This window comes from Lepisma saccharinum, unplaced genomic scaffold, assembly GCF_977018435.1.
Source record: "Lepisma saccharinum unplaced genomic scaffold, izLepSacc3.1 HAP1_SCAFFOLD_501, whole genome shotgun sequence".
NCBI lineage: Eukaryota > Metazoa > Arthropoda > Insecta > Zygentoma > Lepismatidae > Lepisma > Lepisma saccharinum.
The window spans coordinates 75,712-95,778 of NW_028143186.1; the positions used below are offsets into that span (position 1 = coordinate 75,712).

At 35.7% G+C, this 20,067-nt stretch overlaps 2 long non-coding RNA genes across 2 annotated transcripts in view; one reads left to right on the top strand and one right to left on the bottom strand.

The window, feature by feature from the left end:
• The window catches only part of LOC145982966 (uncharacterized), a 42,292-nt gene extending 30,863 nt beyond the window's left edge, over positions 1 to 11,429 (top strand). Inside the window, exon 3 of the long non-coding RNA XR_014441212.1 lies at positions 11,304 to 11,429. This is a non-coding gene — a long non-coding RNA (uncharacterized LOC145982966). The remainder of the gene's footprint in view (positions 1 to 11,303) is intronic.
• Positions 11,430 to 12,072: 643 nt separating this feature from the next.
• LOC145982967 (uncharacterized) overlaps positions 12,073 to 20,067 on the bottom strand; it is a 45,916-nt gene continuing 37,921 nt past the window's right edge. Inside the window, exon 7 of the long non-coding RNA XR_014441213.1 lies at positions 12,073 to 12,397. This is a non-coding gene — a long non-coding RNA (uncharacterized LOC145982967). The remainder of the gene's footprint in view (positions 12,398 to 20,067) is intronic.

The window sequence follows — 20,067 nt, forward strand, 5'->3', positions numbered from 1 at the left end:
AATGTATGGTTGACTACATCCTTCCTGTAAAAGGTAGTCTCCGTGCAGTAATAAGTAGAAATGTCTGCATGTCTCCCTCAAATTGGTGGTGACGAGTCTCTTCTTGAAATAGTACTTAAAATGTCTGCATGTCTCCCTCGTAGAATGATAGTCAGTCTTTCTGCCTGGTAATAGTAGACTGCCTGCGGATGTCCATCATGAAAAATGCCCATGGATGGTGTAGGCATTGCTTGTCCATGGCGTTCCGTATAGACAGGTTAGGTTGAATAAAGGGAAAATTATGACAAAGAAAGGAAATTGCAATAGGATGGGTATATATAATTCAAGTATGCATGTACACCAAACCAACCCATTTCCATTGCCTTTTCTTTAAAATTAAATTAACTTGCCTCATCAAAATAAAATATGATTAAAATAAATTGAGAAAATAATTGCCATAACTCTTTGAAAATAAATAAGGAAAATTTAAATAAAATATCCAACCGTAATTAAAATATTAATGTCCATGATTAATGTGTTGCCTTAACCTATTAATTATTACTGCGCTGCTCTAAATTAATCTGTTTCGCAAGCTGATGATGCTTATAAAAATAATATCCTAGGGTTGCGGTTAATAACACATTCCAAATAACAAAAACTAATATAGACATCGGCAAAGGGTTTAGAACTAATTCCTGAAATGAAATGTTCTTACTAATTGATTGATTAAGTTGTTTTAAAGCAAGTTCAAGCGGAATCCATTGGGGAATAGTGAAATCAGATAAATTCTTGGGAATATTAGGTAGTAACTCAATTTCCTGCATTTTGACTTGTTCGAAAGCTAAAATTCTTGTGTGTAAAATTTGTTGATCCACAATAATTTGCGAAAAATCCTGATAATTAAAAAATAGAGATTCCCCTTCGTTAAGCTGAATTGATCTGTGCGTGTTCAAATTATTATTCAAATTCTGAATAACAATAAATTGACCTGAACCTGATATTAAAATACCATTACGTGTCCTAATAAACTGGAATAATTTATTGTCAGTAATAGATTTCACTTCAAAATTACAAAATGTAGAATTAATAAACAAAAATAAGTGTTGCAAGCATGTTCTAAATTCTGTTTAAATTTTAAAAAAATTATTATGTTGTGAACCCTTAAAATAAATATATAAAATTTGTGTTGCGCAAAGCAAGCTATTAGAGTGCTAAAGGTTGCTTTGGCAAGCCTCTAATGGCCTCCTAATAAACAATAGGCCGGTGCAATTTGCCGTGGTTCATAAATATGCAATGTAAGACAAAATTTCAGTAAATGCTACTTCTGAGTTTCGTTGAAACTCCAGGTGGTAACAAAATATAGCATCAGGGAATTAAAAAGGTGATATTCGAATTTTAAACACAATAAAAATAATAAAAACTTTCTCAATTTCAAATTTTCTTTAAACAAAAGAAATTTAACCACTCAAAACTTCTTGAGTCCGCCGTATACCTCAAATCACTTGGTCGTGTAAACAGACCCGCCGCGGAAAAGTATACTTGACCCATATAAGAATGGTGTGTCAATCCCTGAGGTATGTTTAAACAAAATAGACAGAGAATAGTTATGCAATATATTAGAATATAAATACAAATTACTAGTTATTACCTACTGTACTAACATTAACACGAAGTTAATCAGTAAGAAGTAATGAATTTCATTTCTGCATTGTTGAATAAGGTGCAAATTGGGTAAATAAACTAAATTTCCTAATAATAAATGTTAATAATAATTTCCCAAATTATAACATTTGTGGTAAACCACACTGTTTAAATTTGGAAAGGCTAACGATGCCGTGGCGACTTTTGCTGCACATGCCTGTGCTAATCACCGAGGCTTAGCCTGGCATGTTGCTAATAATCTTGATTACTCTAAGTGCATAAAGTGCTAAAATTGCCCTTTTGTAGAAATTTCCCTGATTTTATCAAAATTTCGTTTATCTTTATCCTGATTCTAATGAAAAAAAATACGTCGATTTCCCAAAAAATTTACTTACTATAAATATCTCTATGAAAAACGGGAAAATTTTGCGAGAAAAACGCAAAAAATTCGTCTTGTTGTTCCTTTTGTAAAATTATTGATCGTGATTAGTCTGAAGTGCATAAATGCGACGTTTTACGGAAAAAATTTATCTATATAGAACAAAATATCCCTAACATTGTTGACATGAAGTTCTATCGTAAAAATCAAATTCTGATGGCTATATGCGTAACTAAACTGATCCCCTAAAATTTTAATGGACGACCGCCCCTGGCTGTTGTAATCCCCATGCTAAGTGTTTTCTAAGCTTCCAGCGTGTTCAAAGTACTCGGAAGAGAGCTTCAGTGCGGAGAAAGGAATTTGCTGATACCAGACATTCTAAATTGTGCAAAGTTGCATTAGTGATCGCTGGACGCAACTGAAAATTTCTCTATGGCGACAACGAGAGCTCTGGCAAGTTCGCTGCCGTGATCGGCGACTTCGGGGAAGTTCGGGTTCCGTTCGGGAGGTGGAGGGGAAAATTCGCTGCTTCGGGCAGCGGGCATAGGAACGGAGAAAGAAAATGCAAGGCGATGGTTCGCTGACGCCCCGAATGACGCGTACATGTGTACAAAACTTTCAATTACTACGAACAAAGTGTAGTAACAGCTGCGGGAGTTCGAAATAAAGTCAAGGCCTTTGAAATGACGTAATAAATGGGATGGAAAGAGAAAATATATCGTTGCGCTTGCGACAGTGTGTTACTTGAACACTTCCGTGCTCGTAATAACAACAGTTGGGAAGCTGTTAGCAAACTAAATTACTAATAAACCTTGCATAAAGTATACTCAAACGTAAAAAATGAATTATACTTAAAATTTGAATCATAATTAATATAAAATTCTAGGCGAACATGAAGTCGTAGAAAATATGGTCTGTAAACGATACAACAGGTTCGGGAACCTGAAAATTTGGCTTACTTTCTGCTTTTAAAGTAACACTTGAAACTTTCTCGACTTTTACTGGTGACTGATTCGCAAATGACTCTTTAACTTTTACAACTGGCTGAACACAGGGTGAAATAGGCAATTCACTTTCCATTTTGCGGCTGTTTTGAACAAAATTAGGACCCTTGCTTACGGCAAATTTCTGAACTCTATCTTTAACGGATAAAATATTCTTCGGCAAATCTATACTGTCGTATTTAGTGACTAAACTATTTCTGGATAAATCTTGAACTTCTTGTTGTACCCTAGGTTGAATAATAATGGACTGAGGGAGTGGAGGGGGAATTGGCGGGCGACTCGTTTTCAATGGTACCACTTCAACAATCGGTGCGACATCGTCGTAACTCTGATCAATGGGCGGTGAATCATTATTAAGTTTGCTTAACGGTAATTCGTTGGTACACTCATGGTCATAAGTAATAGATTTCTTGCGTTGACATTGAAAATAACAGATTATGAAAATTATAAAAATACTAATAATAAATGTTATTAATAATAAAATTGTAATTATATTATAAGGATAGTCAAAGGACTTGTTCAACAGATAAATAAAATTCGAAGCTTTTACGTATGGAAGAAATCCGTTTAAAATAACTAAAATCGCAATGATTTTCATGTTGCTTAGGCAATCAAAACAAACAGTTCTTCAAAGCTAATACGTACTTTAAGCTTGCCTAGTCTAAATAGTAGATATTTTAACTCAACTTTTAATTATTTCTGACTCTAGGCTCAAATTATCTGCGTGATTTATTTATTTAATATAATTTATTTAGTCTCTAAATTTATTAGCACTGTTTAGCTTATCTTATTTTAAATTTTACTGCAAACTTATCTTATTTAATTTCAGGTGTTATTTTTATTCTTAAATACTAAAAATCAATTGAACCGTACTGAGGTACAAGGTAAGGAAAAAATTGAGACTGATTTACTCCTGACTACCTGAAATAAAATAATAATTATTATTTATGCGATCTTTTAATGCATTAAAATACTAACATCACTAAAACTTGAAGAATCTTTAATTCTCTCTACTCATTCTAAAATATGCTTAGCATATTATTGTGGCAAAGTTAGAAACTAAAACCGTTGTGGTTTAATCATTCTGCGATGGCAGAATGGATTTCCAGGATTTTGGTCATGACCCAATATCCGAAGGAAAATACTTGTTAGTGGAGCGCAATAAATCTTGACGTCGACGTCTACATATTCATATAGTATAAATATTCTCATAACTGGCGCTTAAAAATAAACTTTGCTAATATAATCATATACCTTCTTCTGAAGGGTAACTATAAAATTCTAGTGATATATTCGCTGAGCTAGTATTGTTACTTACTGCAAAAAAAACTTTTGTGCCTAAAGCACATTATTAAATAATAAGTCTGTTTTTAATCTTTAATATTATTAGTGCTATTTTATTATAAATTATTATTATGTGCCGCGAGTGGATTTAAAATATTAGACCTGTTTCACTTTAATAAATGCCGTAACTTGGTGCAAACGTGCAATATTTATATTTAAGATTTTAAAACAATCTGCATTTTAAAGTTTTTAACATTCGAAGCTACAACGTGCTAAGGATAAATATTCAACTGTCAAACGAAACAATGTTTCGGACAGGAAAAAAAATATAAATATATACTAACAAAAAAATCTCGTTAATATGTGAGAAACGTCCACGCCATGTAATGCTCTCATAATTCTCTTCTAGTTATTCAAAATAAGTTGGCTGTGCCTAACTTTGCTTAAAGCATATAAGTATATGTATATATGTGTACGGACTCATTCTCGTCACAACTGCTTACCTGTGCACGGACATCTCTCGTCACTGCAGCCTATTTATACATCTATTACTTCTCAACTAGAACTTTTAATTAATCGGGCGGTTTATATCCTAAATCACGGTACGAACATTGTACAGCGTGTCGAGGAATATAATTAGCGTTTCGTTTCTTTACATATTAACATGAATTGAAAATTTTCAGGCAATGTATGCGTAAGTTAAGGTAACGTAAGGCAAGTGACTATCTCGTATAAACTTGACTATCTCCTTAATCTAAGCTCCCTTCATGAGGTGCTAGGAGACTTCAGTCATTAAGAATATAAATGAGTGGTCCTCGGGGCCTTATTCGTTCCCAAAACTATATATGTATAAAATGTAATATCCTCGTTGCAAAAGTCTTAGCAGTCATAGTTCAAGCATTCTAAATCCTTTACAAGTTACGGTCAGTTTTAAACCAAATTTAAATTAAACTTTTAAGGAATTTCAATTAATAATAATAACAAAAACAAAATATTGACTCAAACAAGCATACTCTGTGCCATGACTCGTTAAAATGTACCATAGTGCCGATTGACTCTGACTCGGTGGCACTAATTTATTTTCCTCATTCATAAATAACTTTAAAATCCACTTTTAATCCACGTTGTTAATTAATTAAAATATTAAGGGTAAAATTCGTTTACTGTTTACTGTAGCTTACTGCATCCTCATAACCAACGTTGTAATAATTTTCGTATTCAAGATGATGTAAAAAAAATTCTAAAATCACTGTCAATGCAAGAAATCTTCAAATCTAAATGCCTGTTCCTTATTCCTTTTTTAAAATTCTGGATGGTAAAAATTTCCCAGGTGGGAATTTGTCGTAGCCATGGTACCGGGTTCGTGAGTGAACCACACAGCTACCAGGAGCAGATTGATAGGGAATCGTCCACGGACGTCCCTGGGCCGGCCACATTTTTGATGAAATGGGCCTCCCTGAACTCCGACATCGAACTTTCCGCCACGCGGAATGCCGGACGCTCCTGATACCAAAGCGCCAGCCCGACGCGGGTAACCGCGACGGAGCTAGGGCGCAGTTTCCTTCGCATTCTTACATTTCGCTGATTACCGACCCAAACTTGAAGTCGATAAATTTAATCGAATTCATCCTCATGTTAGACTAAACATCTATCATGGCATCAAATATTCTTCACCCATTAATGTTAAAAAAGCTTTGGCCCTGTGTATTTTCAAAATTGAAATATGGCAAGGACATACTAAAAGACTAAATAAATGAGCAAAATTTTGGGGTGGGTAACGAACTTAGCACTCCAGTACGTGTCAAAATTTGGGGTGGGGAATAATTCTAAACTGGTTACAAACTCTTTTCTCATCGCATTTCCGAAAAAAATGCATGAGAAGCCCTAGCAAATCCACCACGTGTCATTCTATAGAATGAAGGGATCTGAACCAGTTAATTGATGGGGTGATGTAAACTACTCATCATTTATCCTCTTGATGAGACCACTCGTCATTGACATGACGAGTTATTGCTTGGCATGCGAAAGGTACAAATTACACAAAGGAATTAAACTACTGAAAAGACAATGGTAACTCGTTGGATTTTGTGAACCGTTGAACCTGTATCATGGCTGGGTGTAGGATAATTACCTGTCTAACTGAAGTCTCTGAGCTGAATGAAAATAGCGAAGTCCTCTGTAAGCTTCTCTCTAATGCTGACCAAAGCGTGCTTCCACTATCGACCTCCTGCCTTGCTGACCACCTCTCTCTCCCAACTCAATTCCCAAAGTCCAGTCACTTCCCAGCTTGTCTCACCTCTATATTCCCTGGCCATCGAGCTCTTCCTCGATGCCGAATCGTGTTTATTATAATTGCTACCATGCAAACCGCTGACACCATAACCAGAAGTGTTACCTGTTCCTGAATGCTCAGGAGGTTTGCATGGCACAACACAATGCATTGTAAACATGCCTAAGAGGCTTGAGACAGCTGAGAAAAACAAGTGAATGCCCTGGTCAACATGAAGCGTTCAGAGAGACTTAATAAAATAAACATACAATCCTAGGGATTGATACGTTATTTCTTAATTAAAATCATTCAAGCAAAGCTGACTCTGTGTTCAATCATTTATTTGCAGTAGTAATGTAAATATATGAAGGCATATTATAGAAACAAATAAAACACTCGAGTCTTCATGATCATTGATTTTGTGTAATTTTTACACAAATCAATGATCATTAACTGTAAGTTAGTTTCACAGTAATTGTAAAGTAACTCATAATTACTTTCAAAGTACCAGTAACTGTAACTGAGTTAGTTTTTAAATGATAACTGTAACTCTGTACTTGTAAAAAGTAACTTATTGAACCTGTAGCCTAAGTTCAAAATAGTGCATACTTAATTTTCGTGATTATATTGTTTAGTACTTTGAAATCGCTGACACATCGTACTGCGCGTTTTGTCATTTCACCTTACATAATTGATAAGAAATTTATGCCTTGAATACTATTGGTACATACATCATTGCCGCACTTGATACTTGATACTGTGGAAGTCTATACAAGTGTTTTAACTGTTCCAACCAGCCCGTCACGAGAGTTTCTGTGGTATATGGCAAAAATCTCCTTGGAAAAACTTTAATCAGCACAAATGTTTATTATTAACTCTAACTTCGTATTACGTATCCCCGTGAAGAGTAACCAAAAAAAGAACTTCCATATTGAGATAAAATGCACAAAAAGAATGTTCTCGAAGATAATTTGCTAAACTTGGAAATGCTAATAATGATGATTATATTTCTTTAAAAATTAAAGACAGTTGAAACTGAATTACAGTGGAACCTCGATTTTATGTTTGTAAATTTTAATTAATTTATGAATTTTAGAGGTGGCAAATGCTTACCTTCACACATAGTGAATAGATATTTTGAATATTACCTTAAAACACTTCAGGTTTTGTGCTAAATACATAAGCATTTTTAATAAGATTAACTTTTAATGTCATTTGATGCAAATATTTTTTTTATCACCCTGTCTCTGAACCGCCCATCCCAATTTTTTCATCAGGCATTAGTACATACATTGAGCTACCTACATATAAAATTGGGGGGAAATTGAAGGGGGGCATTGCACGAAATTCGCTCCTGAAGTTAGTCATTTATTCTTCTAAAAAAATACATGAAACTATACATAAAAATACATGGTTATTGATACAATCATCTGAAAGCTTAAACTATTTTGAACAAAAGAAGAGGAGCTTGACGTTTCTACGGCAAACCTGAGGGAAGATACCATCATTTATAACCTAATACGTGTCATTCAAAGTGGAGCCGCAAGTGGCGTACACGGAGATTTTAGGAAGCGCGTAACTTTTGAACCCCTTGACGAATCTAAAAAAATTGTCATTTTTGTAATCAGCATTAAAAATTCTATAAGTATACCGAATTTCATCAAAATCGGGATGGTGGGTGATATGGCCTGGATGAATTGACGTGGAATGACCCTTATAACAACAATTTAGGTATTTTTTGATCCAAATTGATGAAAGTTCCTATTGCCTTTTTAAAGAATATAATAAAAATAATTAGAGTGAATGGTAAAAACAATCAAGGATAAATTACGTAAATTAGTTTCAAAATTATTTCAGACTATTAGCTAACATGCCTAGATTGAGTGGAAACTTAGTGCTTCCAAATAAATCTAATCTCTGAATTGTATATCCTAGTGCCAGAAAGAAAAAGAAAACAAATACGTTGAGCACATGGAAACATTTGTCGAATTCTACACCAAATTAATTATTGTGAACATTCTGAAACAAAATTATTCAACTTAATTACGGAACTCCATACTCAATGAATCTCAATGCCCTACTTACAAAAAAACAAAAACTGGCGAGTTTTGGATTTGAACCCGCGACCCTTAATTCAAATGGAAAAAGAGCTCTGGCACGAGTACTTTACCAAATACTCTACAATGACACTAGCAGCAAATGTCTTGAAAGGTCTGATGACTGCGCTGTCTACCACTTTTCTATGTGGTATAATTCGCTGCAAATTATGAGAATTATTAACTTTTGCTCATTGCACAGTACTTTGCAAGGCATTCTTATACCCAATTTGCATAAAAATTCATAATTTGACCCTTCGTGTTCAAACTTGACAGCAATTTCCTCCAGATGGACCAGTAACGAGTGCATTGTTACCAACCTCACAACAGTTTCTCTGATTCTAAATTTAACGTGGGCCTCCCCGATGGAGCAGTGATAGCATCATCGCCTTGTAATCAAGGAGTCCCCGGGTTCGATACCCGGTGGCGGCACATGGTGGCTCGGATTCCACTTCCAACTGTAGGTCCAGTCCTGATTAGCCTTACTGTGCATAAAGTGGACTTAAAACAACAATTCAATCAATCCAAATTGCAAGTATTCTCTGAAATTAAATTATTCGTCATACTTAAATTTTCCATTTTGTTCTCTATTAATATGTTGGGCGAATATAGTTTCTGCTTTATGTTATAACCAAGCATGTAAATCTTTTACCACAGTTTTTCTCGTCTAGTAAAGAGACCTGTAGTAAAGTTCTCTACTCTCTGCTGGTGCGCTAGAGCTATGTTGCCACATTAATGATTTCTGAACTTAGAAGAAATCTTTCATGGCGGTCAGGTAACATTTGGATGTACAATGGCAACATCAAAACAGGAGAAGGCCAACAGCTGTCATGTGGAATACTTACAATGTGCATGTAAAATTTTAGATCGGTTCTGTCAGTTCATATCATGAAGGTTGTAGTATCTAAATTTGCACCATTCTTTCTGAATGACTATATGTGGTTCAATCAAAACATGTCGCATAATATATATATATATATACATATATTTTTTTCTCGCACACTGACCTACTTTTCATTCTCAAGAGAGTTGTGCTCATTGACATGTCCTATTCAACAACTTTCTGGAAGAAAACAAAAGGTGGACAGAGGAGAAGTTTATAATTATGTATTGTGTTGACATATTTTGACTCCAGAGAGAAGCTTTATCATGTCCCGTTCAACATCAACTCTCAGGTTCTTTGTTGAACAATTATTTTCAATGTTATCAAATAAGGTTTGAATATACAGTATCTTTCCTTGCCTTTGTACACTTCTCCAAAAGTTAACCGACCATTCTGAAATATTTCTATTTGGATTTGAACCCATGTGGAAAAAATGTTGAAAAATGAAACGCAAACATCTAATAAACAAAATAATTAATATAAAGAATACTAAAAGCTCAAACTGTAGCATTTTACCAACTGCACTGCGAGACCAAGTCTTGAATGTGTGTATGATTGCACAAGTTAACACTTTCCATGTCATCACATCTTCCACAGTAGTTCATAAGGTATTGTTAAATATAGTTTGTCTAAACCGGTGGTTCTCAAACTGTGGTACGTTCATCCCCAGGGGTACATGAACTAATTGAAGAGGGTACGCTATCAGCTCGGAGAGTGGTTTTTCATCCATGATGAACTAAATAGACTAAATTTGGAGCCGAATCTCTACTGGAAAGTTTCTAGTGCCCAACAAGACATCAAGGAACTGTATCAGGCACATCCTTTTCATTAAAAACTCTGAGGATTTACAATAAAAAGATCAAAATTGTGCTTGACAGTTTTACAAACTGAGTTTTGTTTCTTACTTTGATTTTCATATATTTTTCCCTAGTTTAAAAAAATGTTTATATATACTTCTTGTTCCACATTTTTATTTTTAATCAATCATAGAAGATTGTAAACGTAGGATTCTATTGTTTAGTTGTTTACCATCTTTCCACATACAGCCTGAATGCCATTTTGCTCTACTCCAGATACACTGCTTCAACACATCAAAAATTCCCAAAACCCACTATTCTGATAAAAATCTATTGGGGGGGGGGGGGGGGGCACAATGAGGGAAAAGTTTGAGAATCACTGGTCTAAACTATTGGTAATTATTGCTCTGTGCTCATACTTCATAGGGACTTATCTAGGTAGATCATTGCAGTGTTTTCAACCTCACTAAAGTTTGACAAAATCCAATCTCAACACAAGAAATGCAAATATTCTTTACAAATGTAAAACAATGTTATAGTTTTGGTCTTCATATGATAAGCAAGAATGTACTTGTCTACTAAAGAGACCTGTATCAAAGTGTGGCAATATAGCTCTTGAGCATCAACAGATATCTTGAATTGGAAATACTTCAGAGTGGTCAGTTAATTTTTGCAAAGTATACATTTTGTTTTTAGTAGTGTAACCCCCAATCGTAAATTTTTCTGTTCTTGTTCTCAACATACCAAAATGTTATTAAATGTTCCTCCATTTTACTTTCCACATTTTAAGTTTGTTTTAGCTTGGTTCCTTGTAAAGCATAAAATAGAGTACACTGAACTTATGTAAATTTCAATTTATTTCATATTGTTTGTTCATACAATTGACATCCCAGAGTAACAATCTGGATATTTTTTTTTAATTTGTTGCAATATTTAATTTCTAGCTGCTGATCATTTTTTTTTTATTTCAGGTGGAACACCCTTCTGGTAGGAGAACTGAATTTTCGAAGAACAAGTTTCCAAGTGCAGAAAGGAATCCAGAAATGTTTTCTAATTGAAACTTGCTAGCAACAGCTGCTCAGCCAGTGCTTCTGATTGGGAGGAAAAACCATTGGTATGCTCTATTGTATCCATTTTTAGAACTAATAAAGTATATTGAAAATAAGAAATTTGACTTATCTTTGGTTTTGAAATAGAAAAATAAATTTAAAAATGTAGTGTTCATTAAAAATTTATAAAATTCTTGGACTTACATAAAATTAATAAATAGAATAAAATTTTTGGACTTATATAATACAAAATGTGCTAATTTTAGCATATTTTTCACACATTTTGGTCAATTTTTGGCCAAAATATGCTTTAAAAAATCACCCTAAGTCCAATTTAAGAAAATTTTGAACCTTCCCCACCTAAACACTTTAGGCCAAATGGTGATAAGAAGAGTCTCAGGTAAGGTGGGGTAAACTTTTTTTATTAGGTATTTAACAAGATAAAAGCTCCCTTTCCCAACAAAGTGCTACATTTGAAAGAGTTCAAGTCCAATGTTGGAAATGTTCAGAATGCAATCCCAAACATTTCCTTTGAATGTAGTAACAGACTCAATCACTGCCAATATGGGACTTCAACGCTTTCAAATGTAGCATTATGCCTGAAAAAAGAGCATACAAAAAAATCACACCTTATTACAGGAAACTGCAAGAAAAAAAAAAAAACAAGGTTTACAAAAATTCCACCCTTAGAGGGAAAACTTGCACTTTTACAATGTCTGAATGTCAAGGTGTAATGAAAGTAACCAAGTCTACATATTCCACGAGGTTATTTCAGGTCTTGTTTCACTTTGAATTCTTCTTGCTCTGCGGCCTCCTCCACTGATCCTATCCTTAGATTTCCATCCACCTGCTCCTCTCTTCGCTTCTGGCCTGGTGAACTCCACTTGCAGGCATCTGGCTGTTGGTGGGAGAAGCACCATTTCCTGGACTTCTATTGCAGATGATGATTGCAGTATAATGGACGAGAACCTTGCCCCATGTTATTCGAAGTTCATCAGTGGTGGTCATTACAAGGCCTGGAAATAGTTCAGACTCAATGAGAGCAGTGACACCATAAAGAAGAAAAAAAACCTTTAAGTTAAAACTTAGAACAGAGGAATGTAACTCCAAATATGAGGTTTTCTGTTTTGTTTAACATATTGCCTATGGAGAGCTCTATTTGAAGTTAGGAAATAATGTATTCTTAGGAATATGTCTTATTTTGAGAAACTGAAGTTACATCCCTCTGGAGCCAATGCTCATGTATCAGTATCAGCCAATACTTTCCCGGCATTTTGCAGAGCCCCATTATTCTAGAAATTATTAAAAATTCAAATTTTCTTTTTATTTTGCACAAAAAAGTGTATTTTGTGATTACATAATATCTATTATAAAATTCTCATGTAAATCTTGAATATTCTAAAACAAATTTCTTGACACACACAATCACATAAGAATATGTACACACCATTATTGATCAATATTTTGAACAAATTTTAGTAACAATATCTGCATAGCCTAGCAAGGGAGGTTATCTAAGTGTCCCCCTCCGATTTCCATGAAACTTGGCACAAAGGAAGAAATGCATGTTATTTTGTGACTAAAAAACTGTTTTAGGGGGGCAACCCCCCCCCCTCAAATGTCAAGATGAAGACAAATTGAAGTGGGGATCTGACCCCTGTGTCCTCCTCCGATTTCAATGAAACTTGGCAGGTGTATAGAGGGGCCCGAAGGAAGAAATGCGTGTTTTTTTTTCGGCTAAAAAACTGTTTTAGGGGGCAAAACCCCCTCAAATGTCAAGATGAGGACAAATTGAAGTGGGGATCTGACCCCTAAAACAGTTTTTTAGCTGAAACAAAAAAACACGTATTTGTTCCTTTGGGCCCCTCTATACACCTGCCAAGTTTCATGGAAATCTGAGGGGGACACGTAGATAACCTCCCTTGTAAGTGAATTATGGCACAATCACAGAGTAATACTTCGATTATGACTAGACTTTACAAAAAAAGGGAGGATCGTTTGAGAAACACTGCCTCAAAAAAACTGAAGTAGAGTGGCCACAAATGGCAAAAGAAAAAGTCTGTTACAATTATGTTTTAAGTCTACTTATGGTCAGATAGGCTAATTGGGACTGGACCTGCAATTTAAAATGGGATCTGAATCACTACCTCCATTGGGGAGACTCAGTCTTACCATAACTACTCAACTTCAAAAGATGTTGACTGAACACCAAGTGAGGAACCAACTTCCCCAGGCAAGAATGGACATTTGTGATTAGCTTCCGTGATGGAAGTGTTGCTGTTAGAATTCTGTTCACCAATGTAAAAATGTTCACTGTTGTTGCAAAATGACAATAATGGATGCCACAAGTCCATGAGAAACTAGAGTGAAGGGTCATCAGGAGGGGAGGATGGGTGGAAGTTAGTAGTTTGTGGTCTCTGCTTCAATACATGGCTTGCATGAAGACACACAACAAAGTGTTGCCAATCTGAAGCACTCTTGTGAAGGCAGTGGTAGATCCTCTTGATAGAGGGTGAGGGGCTCTCACTTATTGCACAAGACTCAAAACAACTTTCTGGTCAAGCCCCACCCTTCACCTTCCGACATCAGGTAAAATGCTATTCTTGGTAGCTTTAGGTGTCTCGGCATAAATACAGTATATATCTAGAACCTTGATAAAATTCAATTATGATTCCCGGTTTCCAAGAAAAACTTTCTAAAAATTCAAGGATACAAACAAATGTCCTCTCTATTTCAACCTTACGTATTACAATCTCTCATCACCCACACATATTTAACAATATAAAGGATCAGTGTGATTCCAATGTATCAAGAAATTATATAATTAAATTCAATTAAAAGGTGTGTGATGTGTGTGTAATATTTAATTGTTTTCAATGCAGAGTTCACATTTGCCATTTCACATACTCAGACCAAAATGCAAACACAAGTCATAAATGTTACGGGATATGTTAATCTACGAAACATTGTTTACTGCAGAAGAATTTCAAACTCAAATTTACCTAATGAACTTCAAGATACTCTATGTGATCAAAAGTATCCGGACACACCGCAAAACGTGTGTTTGTCATAGAGGGCAACACAGTACTGCCATCTACCGCATGGAACACATAGTCAGCGAACTCAGTAGTCTGCAGACAGTGTGAGACAGCAGTATGGGATGGTATGACGAACTCACAGACTTTCAAAGTGGTCAGTTGGTTGGGTGCCACTTGTGTAGGATGTCTGTGTGTGAGATTTCCACCCTCCTAAACATCCCTCTGTCCACTGTTTCCGCTGTTATAGTGAAGGGATGTGTACAACCCAAAATATTGCAGGCCAACCTCCCATGTTGACCTCCAGAGACCATCGAGTGTTGAAGAGGGTCGTACAGCATTATCGTCAATCATCCATTGCCACCATCACACAGGAATTCTGAACTGCATCAGGATCTACTCCAAGCACCATTACTGTTTGGTACAAGGTGCGGCAACTTTGTTTCCATGGCCGAGCAGCTGCCCATAAGTCAAACATCACACAGACAAATGCCTCGTGTGGTGCAAGGAGCATCGAAACTGGACCACAGAACAGTGGAAAACCGTTGTGTGGAGTGATGAATCACAGTACACAATGTATCAATCCGATGGTAGGGTGTGGGTGTGGCAAATGCCTGGTGAACGACATCTACCAGCCTGTATAGTGCTGACAGTGAAATTTGGAGGTAGTGGGGTCATATTTCTCCTGGAGGAGGCTTGGCCCCCTTGTTGCTTTACATGGCAATGTCACGGCACAAGCTTACGTTGATGTCGAAGACCAGTTTGGGAATGACCAATGTGTCTTTCAACACGACCGAGCACCCGTCCATACTGCAGGGCTTGTGGGGGAGTGGTTTGACGACAAGAATGTCCCACTAATGGACTGGCCTGTGCAGAGTCCTGATTTGAATCTCATGGAACATCTCTGGGATGTTTTGGAATGCCGACTTCATGCTAGACCACACCGATCCACATCAATACCTCTTATCATTTTGGCACTCTGCGAGGAATGGGCTGCCATTCCTCAGGAAACCTTCCGGCACCTGATTGAATGTATGCCTGTGAGAGTGAATGCTGTCATCAAGGCTACAGGTGGGCCTACACTGTATTGACTACCAGTGTTCCCGATGAAGGGTTGCCCAAACTTGTACTTTATTTTCAGGTGGGTGTCCGGATACTTCTGATCACATAGAGTATCTTGTCAGACAAATTGTTCTGCAAACAGATTGAGAGAATTTTGATTTATTTTCCACGCAGCTCTCTCTTCTTTTCCTTCCTTTAAAAATAAAACCTAAACTGTGAAAAACTTGCCTCAGGGCATTTACAAATATGTATAAATTCAATGGGATTTGGATTAATAAGAGTTGCAATTTTTCATGTCTAAGAAAAAATTCACGCAGAATTCCTGGAATTTACAGTGAGTAGCCACCCTGAAATAATACCTTCTTGGTCAAGCCTCCAAAAATTGCAGTGGGTTTATGCTAAGAGGACTAATCCTAACAAATCTAATCTATCCATGAAGGCATTACACACACATGGGACCAGGCCAAAGGCAGTAATTTTGAATGATTAGTGCTTTGAGTACACAATTTATCCATGGGATATTGACTGACTGATTTAGTTAATTTTACTTCTCATTTCTGCCACTTTTGGCTATCACAAAGATGAAGAGCCATGATATTGATGAAGGGACACAAAGAACACCCAAGCCAAGGCTGGGATTTGAACCTGGGACCTCTGGTGTCCATGGAATATTACAATGTCTTAGAGCATCTTATGCCGTTTCATTCACAGCATGTGACTGGGTGTGCAAAATTAAATATTCAATGAACAAGTCTTCATTTTCCCAACAACAGTAATCAAATAAGTATTCCCTGTTGTTAGAAGCCAGCATCGGCTTAACATGGCTGGTAAGCAAAGAACACTTGTTCGAATCAGGTCGCCAGGAAAGCTACAATTCCTATAATCAAATAAGTAGCTTTGGACTCTACAGGCTAAATTAAATGTTAATCTTGTAGTAGCATACTGATCTTAAGTATTAAATGGGGTATACACACATTCATGTAATAGGTGTACTCCTGCATATATATTATGAACAGCGATGTTTTAATAGTCTTGAAACACCTAATACTTTGATATTGAAGTTCGTGAAAGTTTTTGTTAAGTCCATTTTATGCTGTTAGGTAATCAGGACTGAACCTTCAGTTTTAAAATTAATACAAACCACTATGCTATTGATAGGCTCACACACACAAGGCAAACACAAATTAGTAACTCAAAGTAATGGAAATATCTGTCTCTTGGCTGCTACACCATGCTATCTGGTTGCAAAATATATCATTATGAACCTCTAAACTCACAATTGACACTGCAAGTGAAATAAGCTAGCCATAGTTGATAAAAAGGACAAAATTTCCATGCCCCCTCCCCCAAACAGCAGCTTTTTATCGAGAAAAAAATACCTATTCAAAAACACTGATTTTTTTTTATTTTTTTTGCAATTCTAATCTCAACTGTGAATACAAACTGACGAAGGGTCACTTACACAGGAAGTTTGAACCTGGAAACTGAAATTGTTTATCATTTGGAGTGTGATCTCGGAATACTGCAAAAAATTTAAACTAATTTCCTTTACAGATAATCACACAGTGTCATTATATAGGGTGGTTACAAATTATTGAGTGCATCTTGATATGAAGGGCTTGGGAGTAAAACATGCTAAGTGACATTTTGGTCATTGTTGAGTAGCACAGTGCATAGTGTAGTCTATCATAAATGGAGTCAAACTGTACTCGTAGTGTTTCGTTTCGTCAACATATGACAGAGCTAGACATGTTGGTAGTCATGGTATCTACCAGTTGCTTTGTGTACAGTATGGTAAGTAGCAAAGATGGCGGCGAAACGGCAATTACTGAGATGCAACATGTCTCAGAAAGTTCCCGAGTATTTAAGTCACGAGGAATGTGTACCACCGAAAAAGAATGAGGAGGATGAAGAAATTACCGATGCAGATGCAAGTAAAACTGAGCATGGCAACAAATATTCCATTTCATGTAAAATGTGGTATCTACTGTAAACACCACTGTTTACATGCAGCAGTGTTAATGATGGCAGTTTCGAAATAAATTTTACTCTTGTACTTGGATATGAATTGCGATCTAGTCGAGAAGCATATACTTTCCATATACTAATATGAATACCTGTAGTCACATAGAAATTTGAACTTCACTCTACTGTATATTTAAGAATGTTTCACTTCCTTTGACCACAAAAAAATAATAACACTTCTTTGCTCTTCTACGGTGCAAGTCAACCGTATAGCGACTATATTGTACGTGCTACTGCGCAGATGCATACTGCTCGATCGTCAAGGCACCTTTATGGTGTGTTGCTAAGGAACCTTTTTGAGTGCCGAAACACAAATTTCCATTGTGCATAAATCTCCATGAAGTTTAGAATAAGATTCCTGTTTTTTAATGACTTCCCGTCATACAATTTCAATTTGCTTGCCTGGTATTAAAAGTGATAAATTTTAGGTATTTTCATGTTATTTGTACTCCAAAAATTATAAAATAGACTAATATGAAGACTTCAACATCAACCACTCAACATATAGTTGTTGTCTTAACATGGAAGTCAACAAATTTAGCAAATTTCGCACACATTACAATACAAAAAAAATAATTTCCATATGAACCCATTGCCGTCAAAACCTACATTTTTTTTTCAAAAAAATTACAAAATTCAAATACCACAGTCATGTTGCATTTGAAATTAAAGTTCATTAAAAGCAGAATAGAATGACACCAATTTGAGCTTTCTAGGTCAAATAGTTCTTGATCTACAGCTGTTCAAAGATTTGAATATGTCGTCAAATTTTTGGATTTTTGCTTTTTTGAAAGTCTAACTTAAAAACTAGACCCGAAAAAATCTGAAATTTGGCAGTTTTCGTCAACTTTACTGGTACTACCACTGCACCAAAAATTATCCATTTCTGCGATGCCAAGGTTCAGACCTCGGTTGATTTGGCATGGAATGAGCCTATAACAAGTAGCTCACGTTATTGTTTATTGAATAAAATTACTAAAGCCATTCACTTTTGTATTACAAATTATGGTTGGTATAAATCAAAATATTAGTGAACTGACATCATAAGTCAGCTTGAATAAAGTGGTATCTGATCACTCATTTTGATAATGTCTTTGCATGTAAAGTATGGTAACTACAACAATTCCTTGAACAACCCTCAAACAAATTGCATATAGCACCACAGAAAAACATAATTAGGATGAAATGTGACAAACATACAAGTGAATCACATTTGCTGTAGTTTAGAAATTTATTTAAACTTGTAACTCAGATTTTGTTTGAAACGTCAACTTTCAATATCTGGAAACCTACATTTGGTCAATTACCATTTTTTACTCCCCAAGCACTTCATTGAAGCAGCCTTTCTTTTGTTGCAAAAGTGTTTGTGTCGACATAGACCAAACCAAACATACATGGTGCAATCAGTGGCGAAGCTTGGTCTTAAGAAGAAGGCAAGCAATGCAGTACTCCGAAAAGGGGGGTAGGGTGGAGTAAATAAATTATACAGCCCATTGCCCCAATTTATTAAAAATAATATATCCCCAATTCCTCTCTCAATGGCCATGATTCTTAGTTCAAATTATTGATATAATAAAATACTTGCTATTACTTACAGCTTCCCCTACACAATTTGAAATATCCATGTTTGTTTTGATAAATTCTCAACACACCAAACAAAAGAGACCACTAACTTCTCTTCACTCGTTCTCCCATACAAATGAAAAATGTTCCGAAAAACTCTGAAACTAACAGAAAAGAGATACCAACCTTTAATATTAATTAAGCTTTGGAATAATAGGTGATTACAACTTAAAGAAAATGTGCCGGTTCTTTTTTAATAATATATCATATTAATAAAAATAGTTTCATTCTTTTCTTTACATAAGTTTTATCGGGAAAAAACATCAGTTTATTGAATTTGTTTGCATGGAAACTCAGCATAAACATTGTGTAAATTATTTGGTAGTTGTCAACACTGGCGTGGCATTGCAAATTGAGATATGAGAGGTGTAAGGTGGACAACAGCCAGTTGTTCTGCAGTGCCGGGGACACCACGTCTGTCTTAATCCCTGAACGTCAACATTATTGACACTTTTTACAAATCGGGAAAATTTAAAGTAATGCTTTAAACTTTTTCTACATCAAATATGGAACAGTTATAATCATTTCTTTAAATAATTCTGTGTTTATAATAAAGGAAATATTCATCTTCGAGGTCATATTAACAGTTATATGCTTTCTGCTATTAGTGTGTGCTTTCTGCTTAGCTCGGCTGTTTGAGAGAAGCCGAAAAGTTCTGAAAAGCAGAGCTTTTATAAGTGGTTTGCTGCAGAGGAGATGCTGCTTGCCAACGTGCTGCTGAGGGAGTTTGCGGCCGTGAAATTTTCCGAAATAGAGTGCAATAGAAAGTAAATAAGCCACTCAACATTAAGTACATTAAATAATATTTTAATAGTGCAAGCTGCATGCATTGCTTCTACTATATCTTCACCACTGGGTGCCATGGTAGCAAGGTAGGAAACCTCAGTACCAAGATGGCTACTGTTCAAGAGAGAGGTATGTGCATTCTTTGGTTTCATGAA